At 37.0% G+C, this 27,949-nt stretch overlaps 1 protein-coding gene across 1 annotated transcript in view; it reads left to right on the top strand.

Moving 5' to 3' along the window:
- The first annotated feature begins 1,336 nt into the window (after positions 1–1,336).
- LOC148950790 (putative protein disulfide-isomerase A4) overlaps positions 1,337–27,949 on the top strand; it is a 112,560-nt gene continuing 85,947 nt past the window's right edge. Inside the window, exon 1 of the mRNA XM_089090460.1 lies at positions 1,337–1,423. The gene's annotated coding sequence lies outside the window, so the exon portion shown is untranslated. The remainder of the gene's footprint in view (positions 1,424–27,949) is intronic.

The raw sequence follows: 27,949 nt of genomic DNA, 5'->3' as shown, positions 1-27,949 counted from the left end.
CTTTGTTTTACCACTTTGGTTCTGTTTCGAACTAATTTGTGTCATTAACTGTTTTTAGCTTACTATATGTCTGTTTGTTTATTCAAACTTTAGAGCTTTTAAATTCTTTTCGAATTGTAGGTACTTGAGACAGTTTTGTAACGTTTTTGCCTGTAATTTCTCTTTTTCAGCTTCAATGTCCTTTTGGGACAAGGCTCCATTTATAGCTTAGATCTGATAAGCTAAAAATTTAGCTGTTCACCTTATACCTGTTATGGCATTATCAATTGACTCTTGCCTGTACTCTGAAGGTTTGCTTACCAGGGCTGCCTTATGGTAGCTCCTTATAACGTTTACAGATCCTCTTGTCATCGGCTACAGCTAAAAGGCCTATTATGAACCTGTACACACAATAATTAATTATTTATAGTATTTTCTCACTTTTTTTTATTTGTGGCCACAGTTTTCCCTTGGGCTATTCTGTTATCAAACGAAGTGGCCCTTTTGCAGAAAAATATACCTTGCCTTCATGGTACACAGTAATTTTTTTTTAGACATACAAGTGATAATGACTATTTTCACTTTAACTTCCCAATCTTTAGTGGTCTTGTCTTAAGTTTCAACTTCAACTTAGGTCGTTATGGCTAATAAGGGGCTTTGTTTTAATTTTTCAGGTCATGCTAGTCATTTTTCCGAAAACGACTCCCACGTAAGAGAGCATAATTTTTCCTCATAATCAGTTTAAGTTAAGGGCAATCAGTATTAGTTTTTACGCTGATTGCCATTCTATGGTCAAATTCATTATCTGCTTATTTTTAAAAGGTGCGGGTGTCGTTTGTCGCAACCTGTATTTTTTTGAAATTATTTAAATTTCCCCGTTCGAAAGGGTTTGTGATAGAAAAGTACTATATATTTAGAACACTTTTAATTAAGTTTTGCCCCGCGTTTGCTAGTTCTCATTTCTTCATAAAAATGCGATGCTTACGACATACTGGGTACAAATTTTATTTTAGTTTTAATTACGATCTTATTTTATTTGCCACAGAGAGACAACAATTCCCTTTGCAAGGTTACATAGCTTTGAATGCGATTTTTACTATCTGTGGTTTATTGATAAGCTTAAATCTGGGAAAGTTGTATGAATGAATTTCTGTTCATTACTGCAAATTTTTTTCGTTGTGTAATGTTATATTTTATTTTCAAAGAAAAAGTGGATACGTTTAGTTTGTTTTAGGGTTTGACGGATTGGGATTTGGGTGTTTGAGTTGGTACAGGTGAAAACCAATTGTTTAAACTAGGGATCTCCTGTGCCAGTTCGTTTTCTCAGATCCAATGCATCGCTAGAGTTAAAATTATTACCTTGAACTACTGTGGTTTGCTTGTGATGATGAGATTTATTTTTGGCTTATTTTTAATGGATTTTGTCGTTGGCTTTTACCTCCTGGTAATTTTTTAGGTTATAATTTATTTTTCATTGCTTTTCATTTTTTTTACCTAGCACTTCTTTTTGCTTTCTATGCTTATTCAAAGTTTTGCTTAAATCTTTATAGCGCTTCTTTAATTTTTTTTTCTTTTTACCATTTGTAACTAATAGAAAAATATTATATTAGACTATAACTAATTATAATAAGATTACAGCTAGCTTGTAACTGTAATCGACTTAATGTAAACTCTTGCTGTTTTTCCCATTGTAATTATTTTAAAATTCTTCAAAAACAATTTTTTTTCCAAATTCGACTGAAAGTGCCACCTCAAAGAGTCAAAGGTCAGTAGATGCTTCGAATTTACTTAACAACGAGAGACCAGCAGTGATTGAGCTCAATTCCAAATTTGCTAGCTTCCAATGACCCTATTTCACTAGCCCAACTTCCTTTTTCTTTTTTTTAATTATCCCTCCAAAATAATTTTTTCAATATGCATATCAAAAGAATCGCCTTTTAATGCTGATTACAAATATGTATAATTCAATTAGTTTCACTAAACCATTAAAAGTTACGAGTCACCTATTAACGCCCTTTGTAATTGTTTCCGTGATAAGGTTTCTGTTGGCTTCCTATACACAATTTATTCGTATACTAGTTGGGTTAAAGGGGAATATTTGCTTCACTCTATTTTATTTCTACTATCAGACCGTATTTATTTGATATATTATGAAGGAAATTTTGACGGTATTAAAATATAGATATTTCTTTAGAGATTCTTTACTCGTTTTATTTTATATTTTTCCGTTATTATTATTTTATTCAAATATTAATCGGCTGGGAGGTACGCTTGTTCTCCCTTTCTCCGTTTCCTGGTCTGAATTTCGGATTCCAAATTTTTGTTTATCTTCTTTATAATATTTGCAAGTTTTTCCGTGGTCTCTATGGTGTGGTTCACAAGGTTCTGAATTGGAGCGCGGTTTTGTTGCCTCGTCAAATATCTTTAGTATTTGTTTCTCTTGACGTTCGGCCTTTTTCATAAGTCATTTAGCTACTTGTGCTGCTGAAGAAGGAACTTGTTGCTGTCCTTCTGGTTTCTTTACTTTTTTCCATAATTTCTCTCTTAAGAAGGTTTTTCTTAACGATGGCCCAGGTTTAGTTATATCTGTTTCTGTAGAAGAATTATCGGTGTCACATTCTGTTAGCTCGCGTCTGGTAGATGGTGTTTGTTCCAGAAGCCATCTTTGTGTTAAGACTGTAGGTGAGTCTAATGTATGAAAATCAGATCATTCACTGGTTCCTTCCAATTTTTCTTCCTCTTTGGACTTAACCTGTGGTTTATCACGTTTTAAACCAATAGGTTGCGTTTTAGGCTCTTCTCTATCGCTTTCACCGCTAGTATCCGATGAGCATCGAATATTTCCCATTTTCTCTTGTTTGTTATGGAGAGTTTGTAGCCAAGACTGGGCTAAATACTCCTTCCACTCCTCCCAACCGTTGCGGTTGTTAAAAATGTCATAAAATTCACATGGTCTTCTGATATAAACTGGTGGAATTGTTTCCTCTATTTTTTCGTCTGAAGGAATAGGCTCTGATTTCCATGGTCTTGTAAAAATCCTTTTTTCATTCTATTATGGTGTACTACTTCTTCCTTTTCATTATACTGATGTTTTAGAACATAAGTTAAGTTATTTAGTAGAATGTTTACAATCCTGTAGGGCCCAACCCATTTTGGTTTTAACTTTTTTGTCCCTTCTAGGTTGGTTTTATATACATAGACCAAATCTCCTAAACAATAATTTGTCTTATTTTTGCTTGTTCTGTCATATTTTTCCTTTTGTTCTGTTTTCACATCTTCCCAATTGTCTTTAACTTGTTCCATAGCTTTTTTCATTCAAGTCACCATTTCTTGCTTATATTGGTCTAGGCTGTAATATATTCTATCATTTTTTATTTCATCTAAACAAATTCTGGGATCTCTTAGATGTTGTAAAAAATGGCGTTTCTTTTAAATAACGTGAAAAAGCCGTATTTACTGCAAAGACTACGAATGGTAAATGTACATCCCAATTTTCATTTTCCTCTCTTGTATGTATTCCCAGCATGTAAGCCAATTCCCTATGTTTATGTTCAACTTTTCCATTAGCGGAGGCCATGTAAGACGAGGTAAACCATCGTTTTACCCCCAGATATTCCATAATTTCGTCTAATAATTTGGCTCTAAAACATGGCCTATTGTCACTAAGTAAAATTCTAGGGAAAATTCCTTGTTCCAAAAAGAGGCGGTTGACTAAAACTTTCGCAATGGATTTTGTCGCTTCGTCTTGAATTGGAAAAGCGTATAAGTATGAGTTAAAATGGTCAAATACGGTTAGTACACACCTGTTTCCTTTCCTGGAAACTGGTAAACTTCCTCCTGTTGCCCAAATGTCTATTAACATTAATTCTCCTACCCCTGAAGGGATAGGGTATAGATCTAATACGGCCCTAGGGGTCTTTGGTGGCGACTTTTGTTTGGCTCACTCTTGGCAGCTTTTTTTAAAAGCCTTTACTTTTGAGCACATTTTCTTAAAATAAAGATTTACTTTTAGCCTCCTAATAGTTTTCGCTTCTCCCACGTGACGGCCATTATTTGCGTTTGTCATTTTTAAAATTTCCCCTTCCAACGATTTTGGAATTACTGGAATAATTTTTAAGTCACTTTTCTATATTCTTGCGACGGTCTGTAATATCTTACTAAAAGATTTTTACTTTCACCTAGATCATAATTATGAAAGTCCTTCAAAAATGTTTAAAGTGCTCTGGCAGTTCCGTTCCTTTTTACAAAAAGGATTTCATCGCTAAACAAAAATCATCTTTATCCTGATGATTCGAAATATTTTCCTTAGATAGTATTTCTACCCCTTACAATTCGTTCTGGATGGTTATTTTCAAGTTTCCTTCCGTATCAGGATTTCGTGACAAATAGTCTGGTAAAATGTTTGTAAGGTCTTTTATATATATTGGGGTATATGAATATTCTTAAAGACGTAGTATCCACCGTGTCAGCCGTGCTGAAGTATATAGCATTAAAAGTTATATAGCATTAAAAGTGCCAATTAGATCAGGTTTGCCCCCCCTGGAATCCAGCTTATGGGCGCCCATGTTTTTATCATAACATTCTAAACTATATAGGGGTCTTTGTAAGGAAACAGCTCTGTCGAACCTTACAGGCTGGTTTCTCCGTTTAAGTGCCCACTGTTTGGCCAAAAGTTTCTGAGGTTATCCCAGTTTTCTTCAGCGTTGCTTTTTTGACCCTGGGTATTGTTAACCGTTTGCCTCCTAGGCCTAAATTCAGGAATAGTATTAGGTGTTTGCCAAGTATTATTTGTTACCTGCCTTCCTAAATTTCTGCCCCCCCCCTTTGTTCTGAACTGGTGTCTTGTTTTGTACGTCTGGGCTTCTTTGCGTATTCTATGCCAGCAATCTGCGGCATAGTGGTTTGGTTTGCTACAATAATAGCAATTAAATTTTCTCTTAAATTGTTTGTAGGTTTCCTGATTACTTCTAAATATTTTTTGAGCTGTTATCGTTGGTTCCCCAACTGTCTGCCTTTGGTGGGGGTGGGTGCCCATATTTTCTATAGTTATTAGCTGCTAATCTCTCAGGGTCGTAGAATCTGTCAGCTATTTCCCTAGACGGTGACCCTCAGCCTCCGTCGCGCCTTTTTGGTTAACGATTCGGCTCCTCAAAGTTCACCCGCTTCTGTCCCTTTTCATATTTATACTTTCTTGGGCTCCTGTGTTATTTATTGACATCAGATCAAACTTTTTCATAGCCTCGTCAATTTTTACCTCTGTTTCTACTAGGATTATAGGCTGCTCTAAATTTTCTGGTTTCCGTGATAATTTTAGTCTTAATAGCTTTTTTGGTAACCCTTGGGTGAAAGTATGTAATTGTACTTTCTGTACTGTCTCGTCAGTTCCGCCTTTCTCTAACTGTAAGCATACAGATCTACCAATTTTGTCGGCATATTCCCTGATACTAGTTGAGGTATTGAATGTCACTACCTCTGTTCTTAGTCTCTCGGAGATGCTTGTCTCTATGAACCTTGTTTTAAAATATTCAATTAGAGTAATGATATTTTTGGTTTTTTTTCCTTAATTGCCTCAAAATGTTTAAGGGCGCTTCCCTTTAATCTGGCTGCAACGCATTGCTCCTTGACCTTATCGTCAAACGATTCACTTAGTTCGTCGAAAATTTTCAATTTTTCGATAAATTCATCTACATCTGAGATTCTCGCGTATTCGTGTATAATTTTTGCAATTTCAAGTACCGTTGATAGGGAAGTAATTTTTTCCTCTGGTAAAGCCATTTTATTTCAATCTATTATTAATCTAGCCCTCTCGACCCAGTTTTTCCAACGGCCACCAGAGTTGGTAACGTGGTGTTATGGTATTTAGGGTGATGTAGTGGTAGATACCTTTATTCTCCCTTTATAAGGGAGATAAACTAAGGCCCTGAGGTAATTATGCTTTGGCAACGTGCCTTATACTATGACCAGACTAATGAGGTGTACCATTTAGGTATTTTCGAGGGACTAAATGTAGATTGGAGAGAGGTTGGCTGTAACACAATACTTTTATTCAGATAACATATACTGATACAGGGTTTGATAATACACATATATTCTACTGGGACTGGTTGTCCCAAGTAGACCACAAGTCTCAAAAACTATAATAATATATAATAAGATACTTATACAGTTACAATAGTCCGACAATATTCCAAGGTATTTCTAAATAAACGGACCAGAGGTCATTCCAGCATAAAATTAGTATCAGTCTCCCCCTTCCCATAGAATGTATTTTTTATACATTTTTATCAACCACACCTTCCTGGACCCTTCCGACGCAATAGCTAGGAAGTGGTGATTTCTCAATTTCCCGTTAAACAGAAACTTGGCAGGATATGTTGCGTCTTAATATATTTTTACTAAATTCCAAATTGACTTAATTAGAAGGCTTTACCACACTAGGAGAACGATAAATATTGCCTGTGATTAGATCAATACCATTAGATCTAATTCCTATAAATTGTGACTCGAAAATACCTTCAAAATTCCTTGATAAGTCATCACGAAAGCAATAATGCAAATTGCAAGATATATACTTGGCAAGACCTCCTTTAGCCATTAGGATCCAAAACGTCTCACATAAACCCACAACATCAGGCTGTCCATCCGAAACGATTTGTCTTAAATTATCTATTGACGAGGAGAGACTCTGAATGTTAAGTTGAAGTGCTGTCAGAGAATAATTTACTTTGGTAACCTCCTCTCCCCCAAATCTGAAACATATTTACTTTTACAATAGGGTTTATATTAATCATACTTTGATTAGCCTGACCCACATAATTATTTACGATACTAATTACATCGAAAGGATTATTTTCAAGCTCGCAAAGCCGACTCTCATGGCTTAAAATATTCATAAAAGCAGGTTTTACTTGGAGTCCATTTAAGTCACCAGATGAACCAAAAAGAAATCTTTACTTAAATCAATTGCAAAAGAAAAACCTGTTAAACGATTACAAACACACAAATAACTAATTGCACAGCAGGTATTATTAGAATGAACCATTAGCACGGAAGAGAAACAAAAATGAAAAAATAAATAAATAAAAAAAAGTAAAAAAAACGAAAATCAATGACCTGTGGAAGGCATTTACAAATTAAGAAAAATACTTACAAGTCACATACTAATGCATTCATGCAAATAGTTTATTTTACGTATACGAGTTTCACCCAGAACTTTGGCTAGAACTTGTCCATGATCAGACCAATTACTTCTTGGGCCAAAGTTGCTGCAAGTTGCGTTTAATAGGTCACGACGCTTTTTAGTTAGGCTTTCAGACACGAATACACCTGAATTAACCAACTTACTTTTTGCTGCAATCACTTTTCGAGCAATATCCAAGTTTGAAAATTTTACCAGGATGGGGGCAATTTTCACATTCTCAGTTTGTGTAGCATGCATTCGGTATTGATTAGCCTTTAACAGGTCCATTTTTTTAGATCTTGCAAGCCCATTATTTATGTTATCACTTCATTAAGATTATCCATCAATTCCACATTGGGGTTTGGTTTCACACCGTAGAAAATTAGGGTGTCAAGTAAGGTATCCTGCTCAAGCTGGTCAACCCTGTCCTCTATTTTTGAAATTTTGTTTTAAAGCATGTTCACAGCAATATAAAGTCTTTGAAGAGTTGTTTCAATTTTTTCAAATTTAGCATTACATTCAAGGGAAATAGAATTATAAATTTCGTTCACAATATCTTCACTGATAATTTCAGAAGCTCGGCAATCTTTCATTGTGTCTGATACGACACGAGAAATGTCATTCCTTAGGTTGGACTTAGTGTTCATTAGTTCCTCTTGAGTTGCATTTATTATTTCCTTTAAAGTTGATGCTGCTGCGGAAGTCGGAGTTGACGGTGCTAGGCTGGATTTCACTTTAGTTTTAGTGGGTAGAGATAAGTAGGTTTTACTCTTAGTCTTGGAAACATCAGGGAATAGGCGCTGCTCTTCAATAGCCTTATTTACATCTTTATCTGTCCTTGTACAAGCTTCTTTAAAGTGTTCATTCCAATTGCGGATATGCGCTTCAGCTATATTATGCTCAGAGTGGGTACCGTAGCAAAAGACTAAATATCTAGCCTTACTTTTTTGATCTTTGATGATTTTAATAACTATAGATGGTCATAAGGGGTTTCCCTGAAATGAAGCTAGGATAAGATCGAACAGTTTGTATTTTTCCATTTTACGATCGGCAGTCATGGGGGGGGGATCTTCAGGTAACAAACTTCAACAACTAAATGTTCTAATCTTCCACCCCAAAGTACTCACGTTTGTAATATGTACTTGGTTCCTTACACAAGTTCAACAATATCATTGGTTCCATACGATCACCCTGACAAAGAAAAAAACACAAACAAAAAACACAGACACACAAAAACAGAACAAATAAAGCCGCATCCGTGACCTTTCTTCTGGCAAAAATTACAAAATTTCATATTTTTGCAGATGGAAGCTAGAAAACCTTACGGTATTATTTTCTGATTTGCCGAACCTGATGGTGTGATTCTTATCAAGATGAATTGACTTTTATTAAGATGAATTGAATTTTCTCAGGTTTGCAGCTTTTGATGGATACATGAAACGATGAATTTTATACATCTGGAGTCAGCATGAAAAGCCAATTTATTTGATCCATCTATTGTTATTAAAATTTCGCTTTTTAGAGTTTTTGTTGTTATTTGGCCGAGTTGCTCCTTACTTACAGTTTGTTACCGCAAACTATTTGATTAACTAATCAGGTTCGGCATTCACTCTCAGAAAGGGTATTGGTGGCAGACATGGATATTAATTTTATGACAACCTCGTATAGGTATTTCTTAGACTCCCATTACAAGACTTCCATGACTTGAGGGCATCAGTTTTTCTTAGAATTAAAGATTCCCTACTGAAAATCTAGGGTGCCGTGACAGATACAGCTGCTGATGAAGCTTGCCTGACACCGACTACTGAAACTAGGTCTTGCGATCCCCACAAACTGGCTTGATTCTGTAGTGGCTGAATCACAGGGATTGCCACGGCACTTGCATCTACTGATACAGATTTCAGAAAGGTCCAATCCATGTATCTTGTTATTTTACTCTCAACTTGGAGAAGGTCATCAGGGGTAATATACAGTTTCTAGAAACGCGGATTGAGATATGTGGCAATTTTGACGAGTGTGATCTGAACAAGGCCTATAAGCCTAGGATCTGTTGTATCTGTCCAAGCCTTTTGGAGGTTCTCAGCAACATATGAGAGCCCACCCTCACTAAACATAGTTTGAGAAAGGACTATGCCATCTTATGGATACATCTCTGCATGCTTTGTATCAGCATATATGAGTCAGTATATTGAATCCATTATTCTTCTGCTCTGCCATTTGCGAAGCAATTTTCTATCTTTGACCTTTTTTTTGGACGTTCACCGTTAGATACCAGAAAAAGCCGAAATAATATCGTTTTTATAACAAAATTTACGTTTCGATATTTGGTATCGATATTTGGTTCGATATATCGATATCCATGATCGACCAACACTAGTTAAAAATTAATTTTTGTTCGTTTTTAACCCGTTGTTTCGGTGGTAATATTTCCAGTACATATGATTCATGCATTTGAAGTCTATTTTCAAGTTAGATTATGGATTATTGTAGTTTGAAAAAACATTTTGTAAATCTAAGTAAAGAACGATGTGGCCAAAATGTGTTTTTTTTTCTTTTTCTTCTTTCTTTGACAGGTACTTCGTATCGAAGGAGTTGTCGTAGAAACTTCGAAAAGGGATCATTCGATTGAAAATTGGGGTGGCTAGTGCCCTTTTTAATAGTCGAAAGTGATTGGAGGGCAACTAGCCCCCCCCCCCCGCCCATCATTCCCCCAAACACATCCAATCAAAATTTCGAGATAGCCATTTTGTTCAGCGTTGTTGATTTCCATATAGAAAATATGTTTTTGAGGAGAACACTCCCCCACAACCCTAAGGGCAAGGGTTTTAAGTTATGCCCTGGGGGCATACAAGGTTTTTATAGAAGGCGTTATAGATAGCCATTTTGTTCAGCGTAGTTTATTTCCAGACAGAAAATATCTTCCTGAGAATGACACTCACACATTACCCTCGGGACAAGGGTTTTAAGTTATGCCCTGAGGGCATATAAGAACAATGTTGGCACAATGTACCATATATTATTTTTTACTTTAAAGCAGGGCACTTCATATGGAAGGGGTCGTCGTAGAGACTTCAAAAGGGGCTCATTCGATTGGAAATCGAGAGTTCTAGGGTCCTTTTTAATAGTCGAAAGTGATTTGAGGGCAACTAGCCCTACCCCCCCCCCGCCCATCATCCACCAAACACATCCAATAAAAATTTTGAGATTCCCATTTTCTTCAGCGTAGTTGATTTCCACATGGAAAATATATTTTTGTGAAGGATAGTCCCCCACAACCCTCAGGGCACGGGTTTTAAGTTATGCCCTGGGGACATATAAGGTTTTTATAGAAGGCGTTGTCGTAGAAACTTCAAAACAGGCTCATTCCAGTGGAAATTCGAGGGCTAGTACCCTTTTTAATTGTCGAAAGTGATTGGAGGGCAACTAGCCCCCCCCCCCCGCCCATCATTCTCCAAGCACACCCAATCAAAATTTTGAGAGAGTCATTTTGTCCATGGTAGTTGATTTCCAGATAGAAAATATGTTTTTGAGAAGGATACTCCCCCACAACCCTCAGGGCAAGGGTTTTAAGTTATGCCCTGGGGGCATACAAGGTTTTTATATAAGGTGTTGTCGTAGAAACTTCAAAAAAGGCTCATTCGATCGGAAATTGAAAGGGCTAGTGCCCTTTTTAATTGTCGAAAGTGATTGGAGGGCTACTAGCCCCCCGCCCTACGCCCATTAATCCCCAAACACATCCAATCAAAATTTTGAGAGAGTTATTTTGTTCAGCGTAGTTGATTTCCAGAGAGAAAATATGTTTTTGAGGATGACATTCCCCCACTACCCTCAGGGCAAGGGTTTTAAGTTATGCCCGGGGGGCACATGAGGTTTTTATAGAAGGCGTTGTCGTAGAAACTTCAGAAAATGCTCATTCGATTGGAAATTCAAAATGCTAATGCCCTTTTTAATAGTCGAAAGGGATTGGAGGGCAACTAGCCCCCCCACACGCTTATCATTTCCCCAAACATATCCAATCAAAATATTGAGATAGCCATTTTGTTCAGCGTAGTTGATTTTCAGATAGAAAATATGTTTTTGAGGAGGACGACCCCCCACAACCCTCGGGGCAAGGGTTTTAAGTTATGCCCTGAGGACATATAAGAACTATGTTGGCACAATGTACTATTTTTTTTCCTTTACACCTGGGCAATTCATATAGAAGTGGTAGTCGTAGAAACTTCAAAAGGGGCTCATTCAATTTGAAATTGAGAGTTCTAATGCGCTTTTTAATAGTCTAAAGTGATTGGAGGGCAACTAGCCCCTTAAAATAATTTATTCAACTAGCCCCAAAATAAAATCAAATAATCTACCAAGCGTGAAACTACCACAAATCAGCATCGATAAATAAATGAAACCCAAAACGAACAGAAATTACAATAATTAACCGAGTCAAACTCAAAACGAGCAGAAATTAACATAAGTTGGGCGCAAAACCCCTATGCCTTCCCAAGGCTAGAACAAAATTTGCACTTTACTTTAAAAATATAATTTTTTTACTATTATGACTTTAATAAATCAAATAATGTTAGAATGAATGAGTTCTATAGAATGAATGAGAATAGTATCATTGACTATACAGAGAGATATGACAAGAGTGAAGTTACACTCTACTGTAGGAAATGTGACCCTGACATTGCAGTACAACAGAATCAGTACACTGTGAATTCAGATAATCTACCTGCACTAGTTGTTGTCGACAAATACCTAGTAGAAGATGAAATCTAAAGAGTAGAAAAGTCGTTTTATCATGTATATAAATTTTTTTTTTATTAATAAAAAATTTCACATACATTTTTAGAACATTTTATTCTTAGGGCACTAAAATCAATATTAAATACACTTGTAAGTATATTCTCTACTAGAAAGTCGTTCAATCTAGGTAAGTCAACGTAGATGTTGAGAAACTGCTTGTAGGTGTAACCACGACATCTGAACATGAAAAAGAGTAGTGCATGAAAAACATATGTCTTAGTCGTTAAATCCTGTACTCTTCGTTGATTTTGAATAATGGTTTTCCCACTGCTTTCAATAAAGTTGCTGATGTATGGAGCGTAGAATATAAACGATAGGCCAAAAGGATCAAAATATTCAATATTCCTCGCTGTTTGAAAGATGCATAGCCAATGGCCGGTCTTCAAAGTCGATGGACTGCTATTAACAATGATTAGGATATTGTTAACACCTGGAATTTTTTCAATTAAGTCCGAAGGTATGCAATAGGACTTGTACTGGGACATGTCTGGATCCATACTAAATACATTGATTATTTGGTTTGTGTTCATGGCGCTAGGTCTAGTAGAACACTGCCGTCGGGTGTGATTTCCCAATAGGTTTCAAATTGACTCAGTGATATTAGCGTGGAACTCTCAGTCAAAGCATCGGCAAATATACACTCTAAACGTACATTCCCTGTTCGTACTATGCTCATATCCTGAGTCCCTGACAAGTCCATAACAATTACTCCATGATTTTTTGAAAACATTGAATTGGTTATTCTATTTTCAAATAGTTGAGAGTCATGATCTAGGGATTGCATGGTCAACTCGTACAGAGTTCTATAGGATTTTTTGTCAAATGATAGAGTGTACAGTGGAATACCATTCACTTTGCACACAAGGCTAGATAGACCTAAACAATTAAAATCATGGGGGGATTCAGTCCAAGATCCAACGGCATTGCCACTCTTCACAAAGGTCAAAGCCAATTTTGATGGGATTTCTCCATTGATAAATGATGAATCGCTATAGCTACGTCAACTGGTGGCAATGTGACGTTGATTGGTGATCGTATGGGGGACAAGAAGTTTAATGTTGTTACCATTGGCTCTTCGCTTTTCCACTGCCAACGCAACAGAGCTCATAACTTGTTGTTTTCGGACGTGGTGAATTGCCGATGTGATAATGACATTTGCATCGGGTGCTGCAGGAAGTGTTTTTCTTAAAATGAAATTCGATGGGGCCATCTGTAACTTTATGTCAATCTTGACATTGGGGGGTAGCCATTGGGATATATTAAATATCTCTTGATTTAATATTCCAAACAGATGGTATTTCCGCGTCACCGCAATTCTCCGCTCTCTGTCAGTATCAATACCGGATCGACATTTACATTCCAATGAATGTCCTCTCAAACCTCTGTACACCTTTGGCTTCATCATCATAAGTTGTTTTGAGCTTGCATAGTTGGATAAATTATTACTAGTGTTCACCAATATTCTATTAATAAATACAATAATTTGTTTAAACGGATTATGCAGAATACACTTTTCATTAGAGAGACAATCGCCGGCAGGTGAAGTTGTATTATCTAACTTTTTATTCACCGCAACAATTAAATCAATAAATGTTGATGATAAATAAATGAAATAGTCCTCATTGGAAAATATCTGAAAGTGTATATTTTCCGAGAGGGGTTGTTGGGGGTGAAATTGTTCATAGTAGCCATACTTGACACTGACATCAACATTTTCAGTGTTGAATAGATTCAATGAGGAGCGGATTGATGGATATGATTCCTTGTGGGGGAGATAAGTCATCTTAAGAGAAGAAATCCTTCTTTGATCTAACAATCTTTTTCTTTTTCTTCTTCCGCTTATTGCCCTTCGTTGTATTATTTCTCAAAGTCCTTGTTGATGTCCTTTGCTTCCTGCCTGGGTGGAGACTGATGAGTGAATGACGCGAACGCATCCTTTTCAATCCCTCCCCATTTTGCCGAGATTTTAATTGCTCACCAATGGCTCTTGCTGAAGATCTAATATTTTCCTTAACACTCTCCTTGAAATTCTTGTCCAATCCCCAGTCCTGTAGTGTGGAGGCAGCAAAATTTGATGCAGCAGGTACAAGATATTTTCTGGCAAGGGGTAGTGCAGAACGAAATAGCCTAGCAAATCAGCTACCAATAACATAGCCAGACATTTAGTACGAGCCTTGTGGTAGTCCAATCCATTGCCTATTTGACGTGGACTCAAAGCACCAACATAACACTCGATATCGGGACAGACAAATGGACTTCTCCCATTGTTAATTTTAGGTGATTGTGCCGTCGTTGACAATGGGTCAAAAGTGAAATGTAATTACTGCTAAGCCTTTTGTTATTGCTAGAGGATCACCCAATTCTCTTCTTAGTGTTAACTGACAGAGTTCCAAATACGAAGTGTTTACAGGAACATACTGAAGATGCTTTATATTATAGTGATGAACAAGTTCATGAGTTGTTTTTCGTTCAATAACACGTAGGAGGGGGAAATTTGAATTACCGACTCTCGACGTTTCCACAAAGGATGCATAGAGAAATATGCAAGAGTCCGAGGCGAAACCAGGTGGATAATCAGCAAAAATTACTTGATTCATCCCATAAACGGTGCCAGCATTTTCCCCATTGATCATATTCTGTTTAAAGCCAAGAACGTCTCTCAGATTATCACTGAGAATAATTATTTCAGTGTCAACAGGTAAAGGTAAAGGTAAAGGATGCGGCACTAGACCCGTAAGGTCCAAACCGGCGGTGCTGATCTCCGTTTCGTGGCCCTTCAGCCAGGAAGTGCAATGGGGGGCTGGGAGCCAGCCAACCTATGCTGTCGCAAACCCTTCCTGTTTTACCTTCCCCAGATTTCTCCAGGTACCCATTTAGAGCTGGGTTGACTCTGGCTAAGCTTACAGGGTCTGTGCTGTCGTTGACAATGGGTCGAAAATGACATGTTATTACTGCTAAGCCTTTTGTTATTGCTAGAGGATCACCCAATTCTTTTCTTAGTGTTAACTGACAGAGTTCCAAATATGAAGTGTTTACAGGAACATACTGAAGATGCTTTATATTATAGTGATGAACAAGTTCATGAGTTGTTTTTCGTTCAAGAACACGTAGGAGGGGGAAATTTGAATTACCGACTCTCGACGTTTCCACAAAGGATGCATAGAGAAATATGCAAGAGTCCGAGGTGAAACCAGGTGGATAATCAGCAAAAATAACTTGATCCATCCCGTAAACACAGCCAGAATTTTTCCCATCGATCATATTCTGTTTAAAACCAAGAACGTCTCTCAGATTATCATTGAGAATAATTATGTCAGTGTCAGCAGGTGAAGGTAAAGGTAAAGGATGCGGCACTAGACCCTTAAGGTCCAAACCGGCGGTGCTGATCTCCGTTTCGTGGCCCTTCAGCCAGGAAGTGCAATGGGGGGCTGGGAGCCAGCCAACCTATGCTTTCGCAAACCCTTCCTGTTTTACCTTCCCCAGATTTCTCCAGGTACCCATTTAGAGCTGGGTTGACTCTGGCTAAGCTTACAGGGTCACACCACTGACCCGCGTCCCAAACTAAGAAACTGACCACACCAGGGATCGAACCCGAATTCACGGATTCTCAGCCCAGCGCGCGTCCACTTAGCCAGAACGGCAAAATCTTATCATGTTCCAATGAATAATTAAAATGGAATGTACCATTCCTACGATATGAGATTTTTCTATTGATTGCACGACACAAATCTCCCATATTATCGTATTCAATATATTTCAATTTGGCATGTGGATATTCGTTATATTTAAGTGCTTCAACCCATTCATAGTCGACAAAGAGTGTCCAATCGAATGGTATGACTTTTATATCATACACACGATCTTTTCTCAGGATGTCATAGGTATTTTTGAGAATACAGTCGACAAGAGCCACTTCATACGCACCGTCAAATTTGATGGCGGGGGAGAGTTTTGTCCAAAAATCACTTGTCGTATTCAAGTCGTTGTAGAGAGGATCGGAAACATTGGACATGAAATTTACATAGAAATCATTGGGCATTGTCAATATCTTCAACACCGATCCAAGAATCAAAATCAGAGTTGTATCCTAGCCACCGAACAAGTAACTGTTTCTTACCCCTGCGAGTAAGAGTCTTTAATATCTTTTCAATTTGATATATTTCACTAGTGTTTCTAACTTTTTGTAGTTCATAGTCTTAAAAACCGCCGAGAATCTCTTCATCTTTGGTGTCTCGCAGACGATAAGTTATGGGTTTATTGTCTGTGATTTTCGCCAATTTCAAAAATTCGGTGGCCCACAGGTGATTTTCATTTTCAAAAACATTTGTTGTTCTATTAATTCGAACAGAATAACCAATATTTCATTTATTTTTCTGCATGACATTCGTTTCATTGTAATACTTTCTGAAAAAGTTGTCGATTGTATCCTGATTAAAATGGTGAAATTCCGTCTGCATTGAGCTGTACAGTTTTTGAGTAGATTGTAGATTAAAGAGTAACATGATTTTGTCATGATCACTAATAAAAGACGATATATTTTTTAATGTACAATATCTTGAAATTAAAAGTCGAATAGTTCTTATCAATCGTTCGGCCAATGTAGCCTTTATAGGACTGTGACTATGATAGAGCAGTGTACTATATTTCACTAGTACTTTTGCAACATGGGGATTAACAAATTCACTACCGCGATCCGTTTGAATTTTTTTATATGAATCCTGTTTGAGAATACTTTCAATGGCCTGAGCAACTTCAACGCCTCTCTTTGATCGCAATGGAATTGCATATGCATAGCGACTAAAAACACTGATTGCAAGTAGAATGTACTTGTACGGTGTATTGTGACGTCGTTGAATCTCTAGTCAGGAGAGTCAACGACTCCTGACTCTAGTCATCTAGAGTCAGGAGATCTGCTTGCATTATATGCAATGGGTAAAAGGCTTTACTTTTTCGATATTGATTGGCACGAAGTCTATGATTTCTATGCAGAGTGTAACTTGATTCATTTTGTAGATAGTCTTGTACACTTTTAGTGTGAACACCAGTGACTTTGGAAAGAGTGGCGGGGGAACTTAAACTCCCCGCCTCACCAATATTTTCATAAACACCTTTCAGAATTTCAACCATTTTGAACGTAAACACGTTGTGTAACGTCCGCCACCCTTTTGTATACTGGATGGTGATGGTGAAATGAAACGTTTTCGCTTTTTCCTCGCCGCCATTATCAAGTTTTTTTCCACTAGGTGCGCTAGTATTTTCCAAGATTTATTTAAAATCTTCTTCTTCTTCATGTTCATATTTTAATGGTGTTGTTGTTGAACATGATGATAGTGCATGCTCATGGAATTTTTTTAGAATTTTTATATTGGTAACAATGCTTTTGGTGAAGTTTAATGTTTTTATAAAGTTGTACAGATGAGTTTCAAATGATAAAAGTCCTTTACAATTGATAAGCATATCATAGATTAAATCAAGAAGATTATAGCTCTTGCCCTGAATTGTAATCGCTTTCCCATTGCTCTCAACTTGAATATAATCCTGACCGCTTTCCAAGAGATAGGCTAGGAGTCGTTTAATTTGTTAAAGATATTAGTTGGGCCATAGATTTACAAATTTAAATAAAATTGAATACAAATCCTCCTTCTTTAATTTTGTTAAAGCAGACTCTTGAGGAGATGATTCTTTTTTGTGATCAATACCGGCAGCAGTGCTAATAGGTGTTTTTAGTGTTCACGGGGAGATATACTGTAATTTCATTGTCGAAAATATCTGTGACTACACGCAGATCCTCGGGTGTATTTTGATTAAGATCCAATAGGATATAACCGTGGGATTTATTAGTTGCCTGATTGTATGCTGAGAGCAGAAATTTAGGGGTACCTGGATAGATTTGTTTATTGAGGGTTATTAGCGAGCTAGAATCGAGAATAACTCTGTAGATGATATAGTAGGTGCAGTTCAAAGCAAGTGTTCGCATACATTTGCTCTGATGAAAGAGATTGTGTAGAACCAGAGTAACGGAAATTTGTTCATGATGAGAGCGAACAGTGAACAAATGCAGCATTTCCTGGGACCATTGTTCAATAGATTCAGCCAGATCGTCAATGATCAGCCAAGAGTTTGGTTCAATAATGCTGAAAACATCAAGTCCCTGTATGAATTGTATCTGCACCGAGCCCGTGGTGGCAGCAATTGCTTTTATTTTATCGTATGACTCCTGCCAAATACTGTAACAATAGTAGATTTTTTTCGGCTTTTCCACAAACATTTTATGGCAAATTTTAACTATTTTAGTTAAGAGTGTTGTTTTGCCTGACGTTGAGGGTCCATACAGAAACGACCTGTATGGTGTTTTGAATTGAAACATGTTCCTTTCAATAGTTCACCTGGACAACTAACTGTAGACCATAACTGTGTAATGACTAAATAATTTCCCCTACTCTGTTTAAGAATAATAATAAGAAGATAAAGACAAATAAAAGAATCATATTGTCTTGTATTATTTGAATAAAAAAGGTAACATTGAAAAAAAGCACATTAAACATGAAAAAAAATACACTTTTTTAATTTATTTATAATAAAAAAAATACAGCATTTACATAGGCACAGAGAAAAAACATTTAAATAAATACACTTTTTTTGTTTATTTATAGAAAAAAATACAACATTAGAATAAAGCACTTGAAATAATATCACTTTTTTTTTAAATGAAACATGTATATTTACAAAAAAAAAATCTGCTCTAAGTAAAAAAAAAGATAACTTTGGTAGTGGCGGTGCGCCCCCCCCCCCGCTGGAGGCCGCCCCCCATGGGCCGAGAGGCCCCCCCCTCCAAAGGCTGCGAGGCCCCCCCCCTCCAAAGGCTGCGAGGCCCCCCCCAAAGGTTTTAGGAAAAAATTTACTGGACTTTATTCAAACCGAGACTTTCCCTATGGATAACACATTCTGCCCGGTCTGAAGTTAAATAGTGCCCAAGGGGGAGGGTAGTCACACCATCTTGACAAACATAGACCTTGTCGGAGATAGTACTCATGGCAATTTTTTCTACATTTAAAGTAAAGTTCCTGTAGTTGAGAGAACGAATTGCCAGCAATTTGGCTCGTGGAATTGTATTTTGAACAATACAATTCCTATTTATTTATTTATTGATTTATTACTCGTCAAAAAAAGGTACAAAAGACGGAGTATCACTAAAAAAGAAAAAAAACACACAAAAAATAAATTACAATACATTACACATAATCGAACAAATTACAAAGACGAGAAACAAAAACTCAATTATACACTGCACTGCAGGTATGTAAGAAATTTTACTTTTTAAACTCCCAAGTACTGAAGAAACATAAGCATTATGATTGATAACTTCAATTCAACTAACCTAACCTACAGCAAAATACTTGATAATTTCAATTCATATTCAACGGACTCAATCAACTAGTCTAAATATGATACGAGACGGTAAAAAGACTAAATATGATAAGAGGTGTGCCAATAAAATTAAATGAACAGGCATTTACTGCCTTAGCAAACGGTACCAAGGGTGGGAAGAGACTTTCTCGTTGTACCGTTTAATTTGTTCAATTATAGCTACCGTTGGGTCCGCAACTTTAAAATTTTTAACAAGGCACGAATTTCTTGTCCACGGCGGGAGCCGCAACAAGAACTTCGAATCCATAAAAAATGTGGATCTGAGCTTTCTTTTCTCTGGCTCGGGAAAAATTCTCCAAAACGGGCTTATATACAGGAAATGGGGAAGGGATACTGCGTTATAAAGTCGAGCCAGAATTAAACGGTTGAAACGAATTTTAGATGATACTACTCTACTGTAAGCAAAAGCCAGGCGTTTACGGAGATGATCAATAAGAAGGGAGCGGGTAGTTTTTAGATCTTTTCCAATTGGTAAACCAAGGTAAATAATTTTCGAGACAGGGGCTACAGACAGTTCTCCCAGCCTCATAGACGAGACCTCTTCTTGGTGCCAGTTGAACAGAAGAATATCCGACTTCTGTGGGTTAAATTCAAGACCAATGTGACTGTAATTTGATTGTAGTGTTGAGAAGGTGGTCTCAGTACCTGCGACTGTGCGGCTAGGGTTCAGAATGTCATCGGCATAAGCTATCATTGTAACATCTATGCCACGAGCTATGCATATTGTCTCGATAGTAGACTGTGGTTCAATAATACAATTATTAAAGGCACAAGGAGATGTGACTGATCCTTGTCGAGCACCCTTTTTTACTGGGACAATAGAATTACCACGGTAGTACAGCATCACGTCTGGTATATATTTAGTGAGGGATCAACCATGGCCAGGAAGTAGGAGTTCAGCCTGTAGGTGGTCGTACATATCTTTAATGGGTAGTAGGATGTCCTTCTGTACACCTCTCTTTCCCATATCCAGAATGAGTTGGTCATGGAGAAGTGAGTCGTAGGCACGGCAGACATCATGTATACCTATAACAATGGACTCTTTTGATTCATCAGCGTCACTTAAGACTGAAGCCAAAGCAGAAATGGCGTGGCCGCAACCAATACCCCTCTGGAACCCAAACTGGGAAGGGGGAGTCCAGCATTTTTCCTGGATTTCATCAATGACCAAAAGTTCGAAGATTTTACAAAGCGTTGGTGCTACTGTGATCGATCTGAGCGAAGCACAATCCAAAGTACTTTTTACTTTCTTCAGGACTGGCCTAAGCGACCCAGTACTGAATGCCGATGGTACGAGTCCAGTAGTGAAGATCATCTGAAAGAGAAGAGTTAGGTGCCCCATGAAAGTTGGGCTGCAATGGCTAAGGTGAAGGGCGGATACACGGTCAATGCCAGCCGACTTCTTCTTTTTCAACTGTCGGACCACGGACGCAACCTGTGATTGGGTAACTATGAAATCTGTATCTGGAATTGATGAGAGGAGGGATGAAAGTTTTTCTTGAACAGAAATGTTAGCAGACCTCTACTTGCCCCTTTTCCGACCACTGTACCCTAGCCACATTGTAGTAGAATTCCAACATGAGCTTTTTAGAGATCTCCAAGATCGTACTAACTCCAGCAATATGTTTATCCAGGACAACGCGTCTTTTTTTCCTATTCAATAGTACCAAGTCTGGGCCAATGATTTTGAAGGAAGTGTAGTTTGGATCGGCAATAATTTGAGCGCATTGTTTTGGATCGGTCACAACGTCACAACGATTCCTATTGTGAAGATTCTCACACATTTTACCGAAAGCCAAATTCAAAATGAGTTTATAAATTTCTTTTTCGGCTTTCGTCTGTGCTTCAGAACGTTTCTTGACAAATGTGTCAGCAAACGTTTTCATATATGGTTTTTGACTAAACTTTAGTGCTCTGTGGACCTTTGTGACGTTGAAACCACTGTTGCACATCCATTTTGAAGCCATATAATGAAAAACAATACTTTTTTTTGGCAGAATGTCAGCAATAAGTTTTTGTTTTGAAGGTGACCAATGCAATCCATCCACCTCGACTAAACACCTATTGCGAGGGCTCAACGAGTCCCTAGTCACAGGTCTATTGATGCACGGGAAAACAAAATCCTTTACTGAATCGTGAAGCTCAACTGGTATATCCCCATCAATTTCAAAAAACCATCCAACCGGTCCATTCTCCTCAACACTGTCAATGTTGGGGAAATGAGGAGCTTGAGGGTCATTGAGCCATTTATAGTCACCGCAAGGTCGCGCATAATGGGACATGGCCGAGGGGTAGAGAGAATTCATATCAAGGAAAACTGCATCCGATTTTGTCCCCGTCTTCTCTCCAGTTGGATCAGTTTCCAAGATACGATCCCCGTGAAAAACATAACCCCCCCTCATTGATTTTTCGATGAACAGATGCTGATCAATGTCTGTGATTAGCCCAATTTTCCCCCACTAATTTTTAGGATAAGGTCCATCACCAGATGAGGAGATGAAAATTAATATCCAAAATCAAGATTAAATTCCCCATAGATTTTGTCCGTATTTTTACACATAATGTCTAACAAAGTTAACACATCACTTGAAAAATACAGCTTGCAGTAGTCAAACCCATTTTTACATCCTCCTTCTGCCCACACTTTTTTAGCAAAACTGTATTCATCCGGGGTGCACCTACGATCATGTAGACTGTCGTAAACGATTCAATCGAAGGAATAGCTTCCTCGACGAATCTCGACATGGAACAATAATAATCGTAAGGAAATACGCACTTGACTGTCAACAAATCATATAAATTATTTGGAGAATGTTGCTTGAAAAGGGGGAAGGCGTTGCAGCCGTCATCGTTTTTCTGTACTTGAATTAATTCGCTCAATGATTTGGGGAAAAAACTGTAGGAATCTAAAAAGCGAATTTTATTCGTGTACTCAACATCGGCTTCAACAAATTTCCACATAAATTCCAAAACAAGCAACTTTTCCGATGATTAGGAATGATTTTGTAGGAAAAGCTGTCTATCACCCATAAATCATCCACTGTTCCATTTCTTTGAAGATGTGCCATTGCTGGTAGCACATACTTCAGATCGTAGTTAGAATTATGTATAAAAACCGGAAGAAAGAGTTGCTGTTTAATTTTTAAGTTACATGAATTGTGAGCCCACCCCCGAAAGTTACTTTTTCCCGTTGAATTGGGATCAATAAGGTGATTATGATCCTGGACTGCATCTTTTGGGGCACGAACACCTCTTCAAACCCAGCAAATTGTCCCCTTTTCTAGTGCCAGTTGCTCCTTATCTGATAATGTCATTGGGTAGTTGGTGTGACGCAATCGTGAAATTGCGCCGTTTGCTGTTTTTATTAAAGATATCAATAACTTTTCCATACTACCCTCCTCATCCATAGCCAAAAAACTCTTCCAACTGCATTTTATTATTGGAATCGCGACGGGCATGCGCATAGGAACACGCAACTAGTTTGTGTTCCTTGACTATATTTGGCCTTGATGGGTCTGATACCTCCACCAGTCTTGATTCACAATCTAAAGATTGTGGGAATTTTGGAAAATTTTAAATTGTAAAGTATCTTTGCCTTCTGCCGGTATTTCAATTCGTTGATTCCCATGAATTTTGCAAGACCTCTTGTGATCTCAGAATGTTCACTCAGATCCAAATCGGGAAAGACACATGGGGCAATAGAAATATTCTTCTTTGTTCTTGCTTTGGGATAGGAGTCGACTTATTGCTGTAACGGGGAAAAAATGACCATAGGAATTTTACATCTTTGGGGGGCTCATAAATAACCCAGACCCAATTTTTAACATTATGTCCCATCAATGTCGTAAGTGAATACAAGATCTCTTTTTTATTTGGTTTCTTTCACACCGTTGCAAATTCTTTGTCATATTTGAGAACAACCAACCCAAGATTTTCATTTAGTTTTTGGAATATGACTATCTCTTTCAAGGAAACTGGATACTTCCCCTCTAAACAGTCAAAATTTACTTTAGGGAAATTCTGTCTACCGTTGCAAGCAAGTCTGTTGAGACTTTTTTATTGTCGACTCATTATATAGTGTTTTATGTGCTCCTGCTAAAAACGCATACTTAAAACATTGCAGCCCCGTTTCAAAACCGAAACCCTGAGCCCCTCCCGTCGTTATCAAATTTGGATGGCATTTTATTTTTTTACCCTATCCCCCCCTTAAAGTAAAGTTTTTTTTAAATCTACTGAGATTCATATCCATGTGTTCAATGTATAAAATTGTGGACCCACTTCCTCTCTCATTAAACGTGCCAAAGTCGAAATTAATTTATTTACCCAGTTGAAAAATTTGTCCTCAAATTCATTTAGACCAGGGTAAAAAGTCTGGTTGCCAGTTGAAAAATGAAAATAAAAAATATCCCCGGATGTCCCCTTTTGTAAATAAACTTTTTGATTTACTGATGCTTTAACCCCTCCTTGACCCCCTTCCCCAATCCTGAATCTGAATCTCAGTTTGTGCTCGAATTCGGTCGATGTAGCTGTGGAGAACATTCACTGGGTCTGTTAAAATAATGCCCCTGACAAGCGCGTTTTCTTCGGGAGGGTTAAAATCTACTCTATATGTTTGTAAGTGACCTAAAGCAGATTATAACAAATAAAATTCACATAATTCCGAGGATATGACACTATTTTCATGTCCTGCACCCATTTGTACAAGACCCAATTCACTAATTATAAAACTATCGTCAAAAACGTCCCCGGAAAAATTAGATCCAACAATTTGCATTGTTGTATTACTACTACTACTACTATTATTAGCACTAGGTGTATCATCAAGCGGAATGGTGGGGGGTGACATAGAATTGTCGATAACACCAACCCCCGTCTGTTCAATTACATTAGATGGAGATGGCATAAAGTCCCCTAGGCTAGTTAGCATGTCTTCCAGTGTGTTTGGGGACAATTGATCGAGCCAGACTGTATTGTCCTGTGACGTAATTTCTATATGAGGATCCGGTTCAGTTGCACTACTAACATCACCTAAATGCTCACGCATGAATCTATCTACCCATTCTGGATCCTCTATCATATCAAAGTCACAAGTTAAATCAACTACGCTAGCCATATCCCCAAAAACATCATTAAGAAAACCTCTATGCCATTCCATATTGTCTAGAACTAATGCTGATGGTTCGTCTAATGCTGATGGTTCGTGCCGATGGTTCGTCACCACCCAATGGCGGTGGTATTTCATTAATCTATAAAAAAAGGGGCTTATTTTTTTTATGTGAAATAACCATTATTTTTATAAAGTTAATAAACTACGTCAATTTTTCATAGTCATTGTCCCACCACCTGAACAATTAAAAGGAAAAAAAGTTACATTGGCATATGTCTTTCATAATGAACAGTGAAATTGTTCAAAATATGTATTGCTTATTCAGGAAAATGAACTCTTATTCCTAAAGGTTAACTTAGAACAAGAGCATGATATATAAAACAAATGGTTTTATTCGAAAAAAATATAATTTTCGGAATGAAAATGTAAAATAGGGATCCCACTCTAGTAACTGTCCCTCTTGATTGTAATTCTCAATAAAACATGACCATCGTTCAACCGAGGCAGTATGTTCTATGAAGCATTGCTCTTCAGCCTCGGTTAATGGGCATGCATCCAATACATTGGTTACTGGTGCTGGTGCAACTTTCTCCCCTTTCTTGACAATCCAATTTTTTCTATGTTGCTAGGTGACGGATTTGATTGAAGTGCTAGACGCAGTAAACCTGGACTAAATAATTCATAGTAAGCTAAGAACTGTTTTTCTCCTTCCATATCAACAATTAAAGTGCCCCCCCCCCTCGGAATTAAAGTGTGTTTGCGTAACGCCTCCAATTCGATTTTTCCCTGCACGAACAAGAAAGTAATAAATTTTGATTTTGCTCGGGATTACACATAATACTGCTGTAAAATTTGCCCTGAGAACCCCGATGGCGACTCTTGCAGCAACTATGATTATTAACTGAATAAGATAATAATGAAAATAATTAGTGCAATTTGTGCTTCACTAATCATAACAATTGTTTTTTTACTAAATTCATGGAGATTGAATTTCTGGTTGTTAACGCATAATTCCTGACAAAAATTTTGATTAATGAATATCAGCTTGCTTTTGATAGTAAGCAATGTTTTTTTGTTTCTTCGTGATTGAAACCTATTGAGAGTGGTTTTACCAGTTCCACGAACACAATTTTTCTTTTCAAGGAAAAGCTTTTAAAAATTTACAAACGATTTAAGAATTAAAGCTTAGGTAAATATCCCCCCCCGATGACGAATCTTGTACCAACTTTTATTATTAAAGTAGCCTTCACTGTTATCTTTCTTTTGATTGTTTCAAAAATTATGAAGTTCTTCAAACATTACCCGGAACTTGTCACATAAACGAAACACACTCTAGAATTACACTGTGTACGATCTGGACAGAAACTGATTTCCCTTTGGGGGTTCAGTGATAATTGTCTTGTTCTGAGCGAGAAAAACTACGATGCATGCATATATTAATTGTCTATCGGATATATAGAGATGGTTAGGGGGTTAGGTATTTAATTTAATTTGTTCTACGTGGCCTGATTTCCATATTTTTTTTTCTACATTATTATCATCATGTTTTGATATATTTCATTAGGATTAATACAACTTCATTCCTTTGAATGTTTTTTGTTTAACAGACAAGTACCCAGTATTCCGTTTTGTCACTGGTGCCGCGTTGAACTTTAGAAATAAGAGCCATTAAATTAACACAAAAATTTAAACATTAAAAATCGGTTGAATATCGAAGATGGATATTCAAAAAAAGTTACTTATTGTTCTAATTGAACTATCCTTGTGTTTCAGACGTCGTTCATAAAGAATTAATTAAAAACACTTTTTCTACAAAATAAATTTTTCAAAGAAAACTCAAGCATAGATGAAGCTGACATGCCTATAAAATTGTAACACCCAGAAGGCTCCTGTATCTCATTACCCCAAATATATGCATGCTAATTCAGTTGTATTGTGCCGCAAATTTTTACACGTCAATCGCGAAATAGAATTATTCACCGCAAGCATATAAGGAGTCGATTTGCTAAATTATTAAAATATTTTCAGAATATCTATTTAAAAACTTACGTCGAAAATCACAGCTAGGTTGCCAGATTCCTTCTCTCCTTTGGAATGCAGTGCGAGGCAAATTACAGTTGGCCTGATTGCATTCAATGATTCGATTAATCCTGTCTCGGTGTTATCCTAAGTTTCATCCAATTTTGCACGCTTTTGCTGCGATGACTGATCAACAGCATTCTAAAATAAAAATCATTTTCAGTTTTCAAACTATTTAGCTTATGAGAGGGTACTTCCCCTTCAATACCACAGTACCAAACCCCCAAAAGTTAAAAAAATGACACAATTTAATTAGCTACTTCAATTTTTACTTATTCAGAATATTAATAGAGGGCACTGGGCCTTTCAATTCCATAGTACCAAACACAAAAAGTTGACAATTATAGATCTTATTTTTTTTTTATCCAAAGCTTTTAAAACTTTATATACCTAAATTGTGAAATACTTAAAATCACAGAAAAAAGGAAGAAAGAAGACTCCTAGACATAACCTAAACCAAAAAATTATTAAGTATATGAAGGGGGTCGCCCTCTAGTCAATATCTCACCCCTTTACGCTAAAGTTTTTTTTTTAGCACTTTCAAAAGAGGTATCTATTCTAATTAGCCGGCCGTTGTGATTCAAGAGTTCATGATTTGAACAAAATTAGAACTTTAGCGTAAAGAGCGAGGTATTGACTAGGGGTAAACTCCTTAATACATGTGATAAAAACATATAAATATAGAAGTTTCGTTATGTAAGTTAATTCGTAAGTTAATTCGTAACTCAATTTTGAGAAAAGCCATTTAGCCAACAAATTTGTAAACATGCTCTTAATCGAATAGTGAGAGAACATCCCTTTTCGGGTAGAAGAACGTAAAGCGATTTGATTATTTTATTGGTGAAACTACCCGCCCTGTTTGAATATTAACATCCTTTTCAAGTGGAAGGATGAAAAGCGATTTGATTATTTTATAGCGAAACTGACTAGCCCTGTTTTGAATATTTACCGAAATTTGAAGAAAAAAAACAGGGACTTTTTAATTAGAATAGGAAGCTTTTTTGAAAGCGCTAACAGCTAAAAGCATGATAACAGCTAAGCAGTAAAGAGCATGATATTGAGGAGGGGGTGACCCTTCATATCCGGATTAAATCTGCCAAAACTAATATGCAAATTCTATTTTAATTTTTCATATACAATGAGCCAAAATCAATGTGAACCTGCCTCTTTTTTGAATATTTACTAAAATTGAAACAAATGGACTGTTTAATTAACATAGGAAACCTTTTTAAAAGAGCTAACAACACGGTGAAAAAAAGCGTAAGTAAGGGAGGTAAAGGAAATTCTTCCTTAACTTAATGGCGAGACAAAAATAGATTTCTTTTTTATTATAATATAAGAAAATTTTACTCACAAGAAGTCGCTTAGAAGATTCCATATCT

The sequence above is a fragment of the Artemia sp. Qi Xiang Cuo genome, chromosome 6 (assembly GCF_049724085.1).
Source record: "Artemia sp. Qi Xiang Cuo chromosome 6, ASM4972408v1, whole genome shotgun sequence".
Lineage (NCBI taxonomy): Eukaryota > Metazoa > Arthropoda > Branchiopoda > Anostraca > Artemiidae > Artemia > Artemia sp. Qi Xiang Cuo.
Note: the sequence above shows the minus strand (reverse complement) of the source record. Positions and strands in the feature narration are given on the sequence as shown.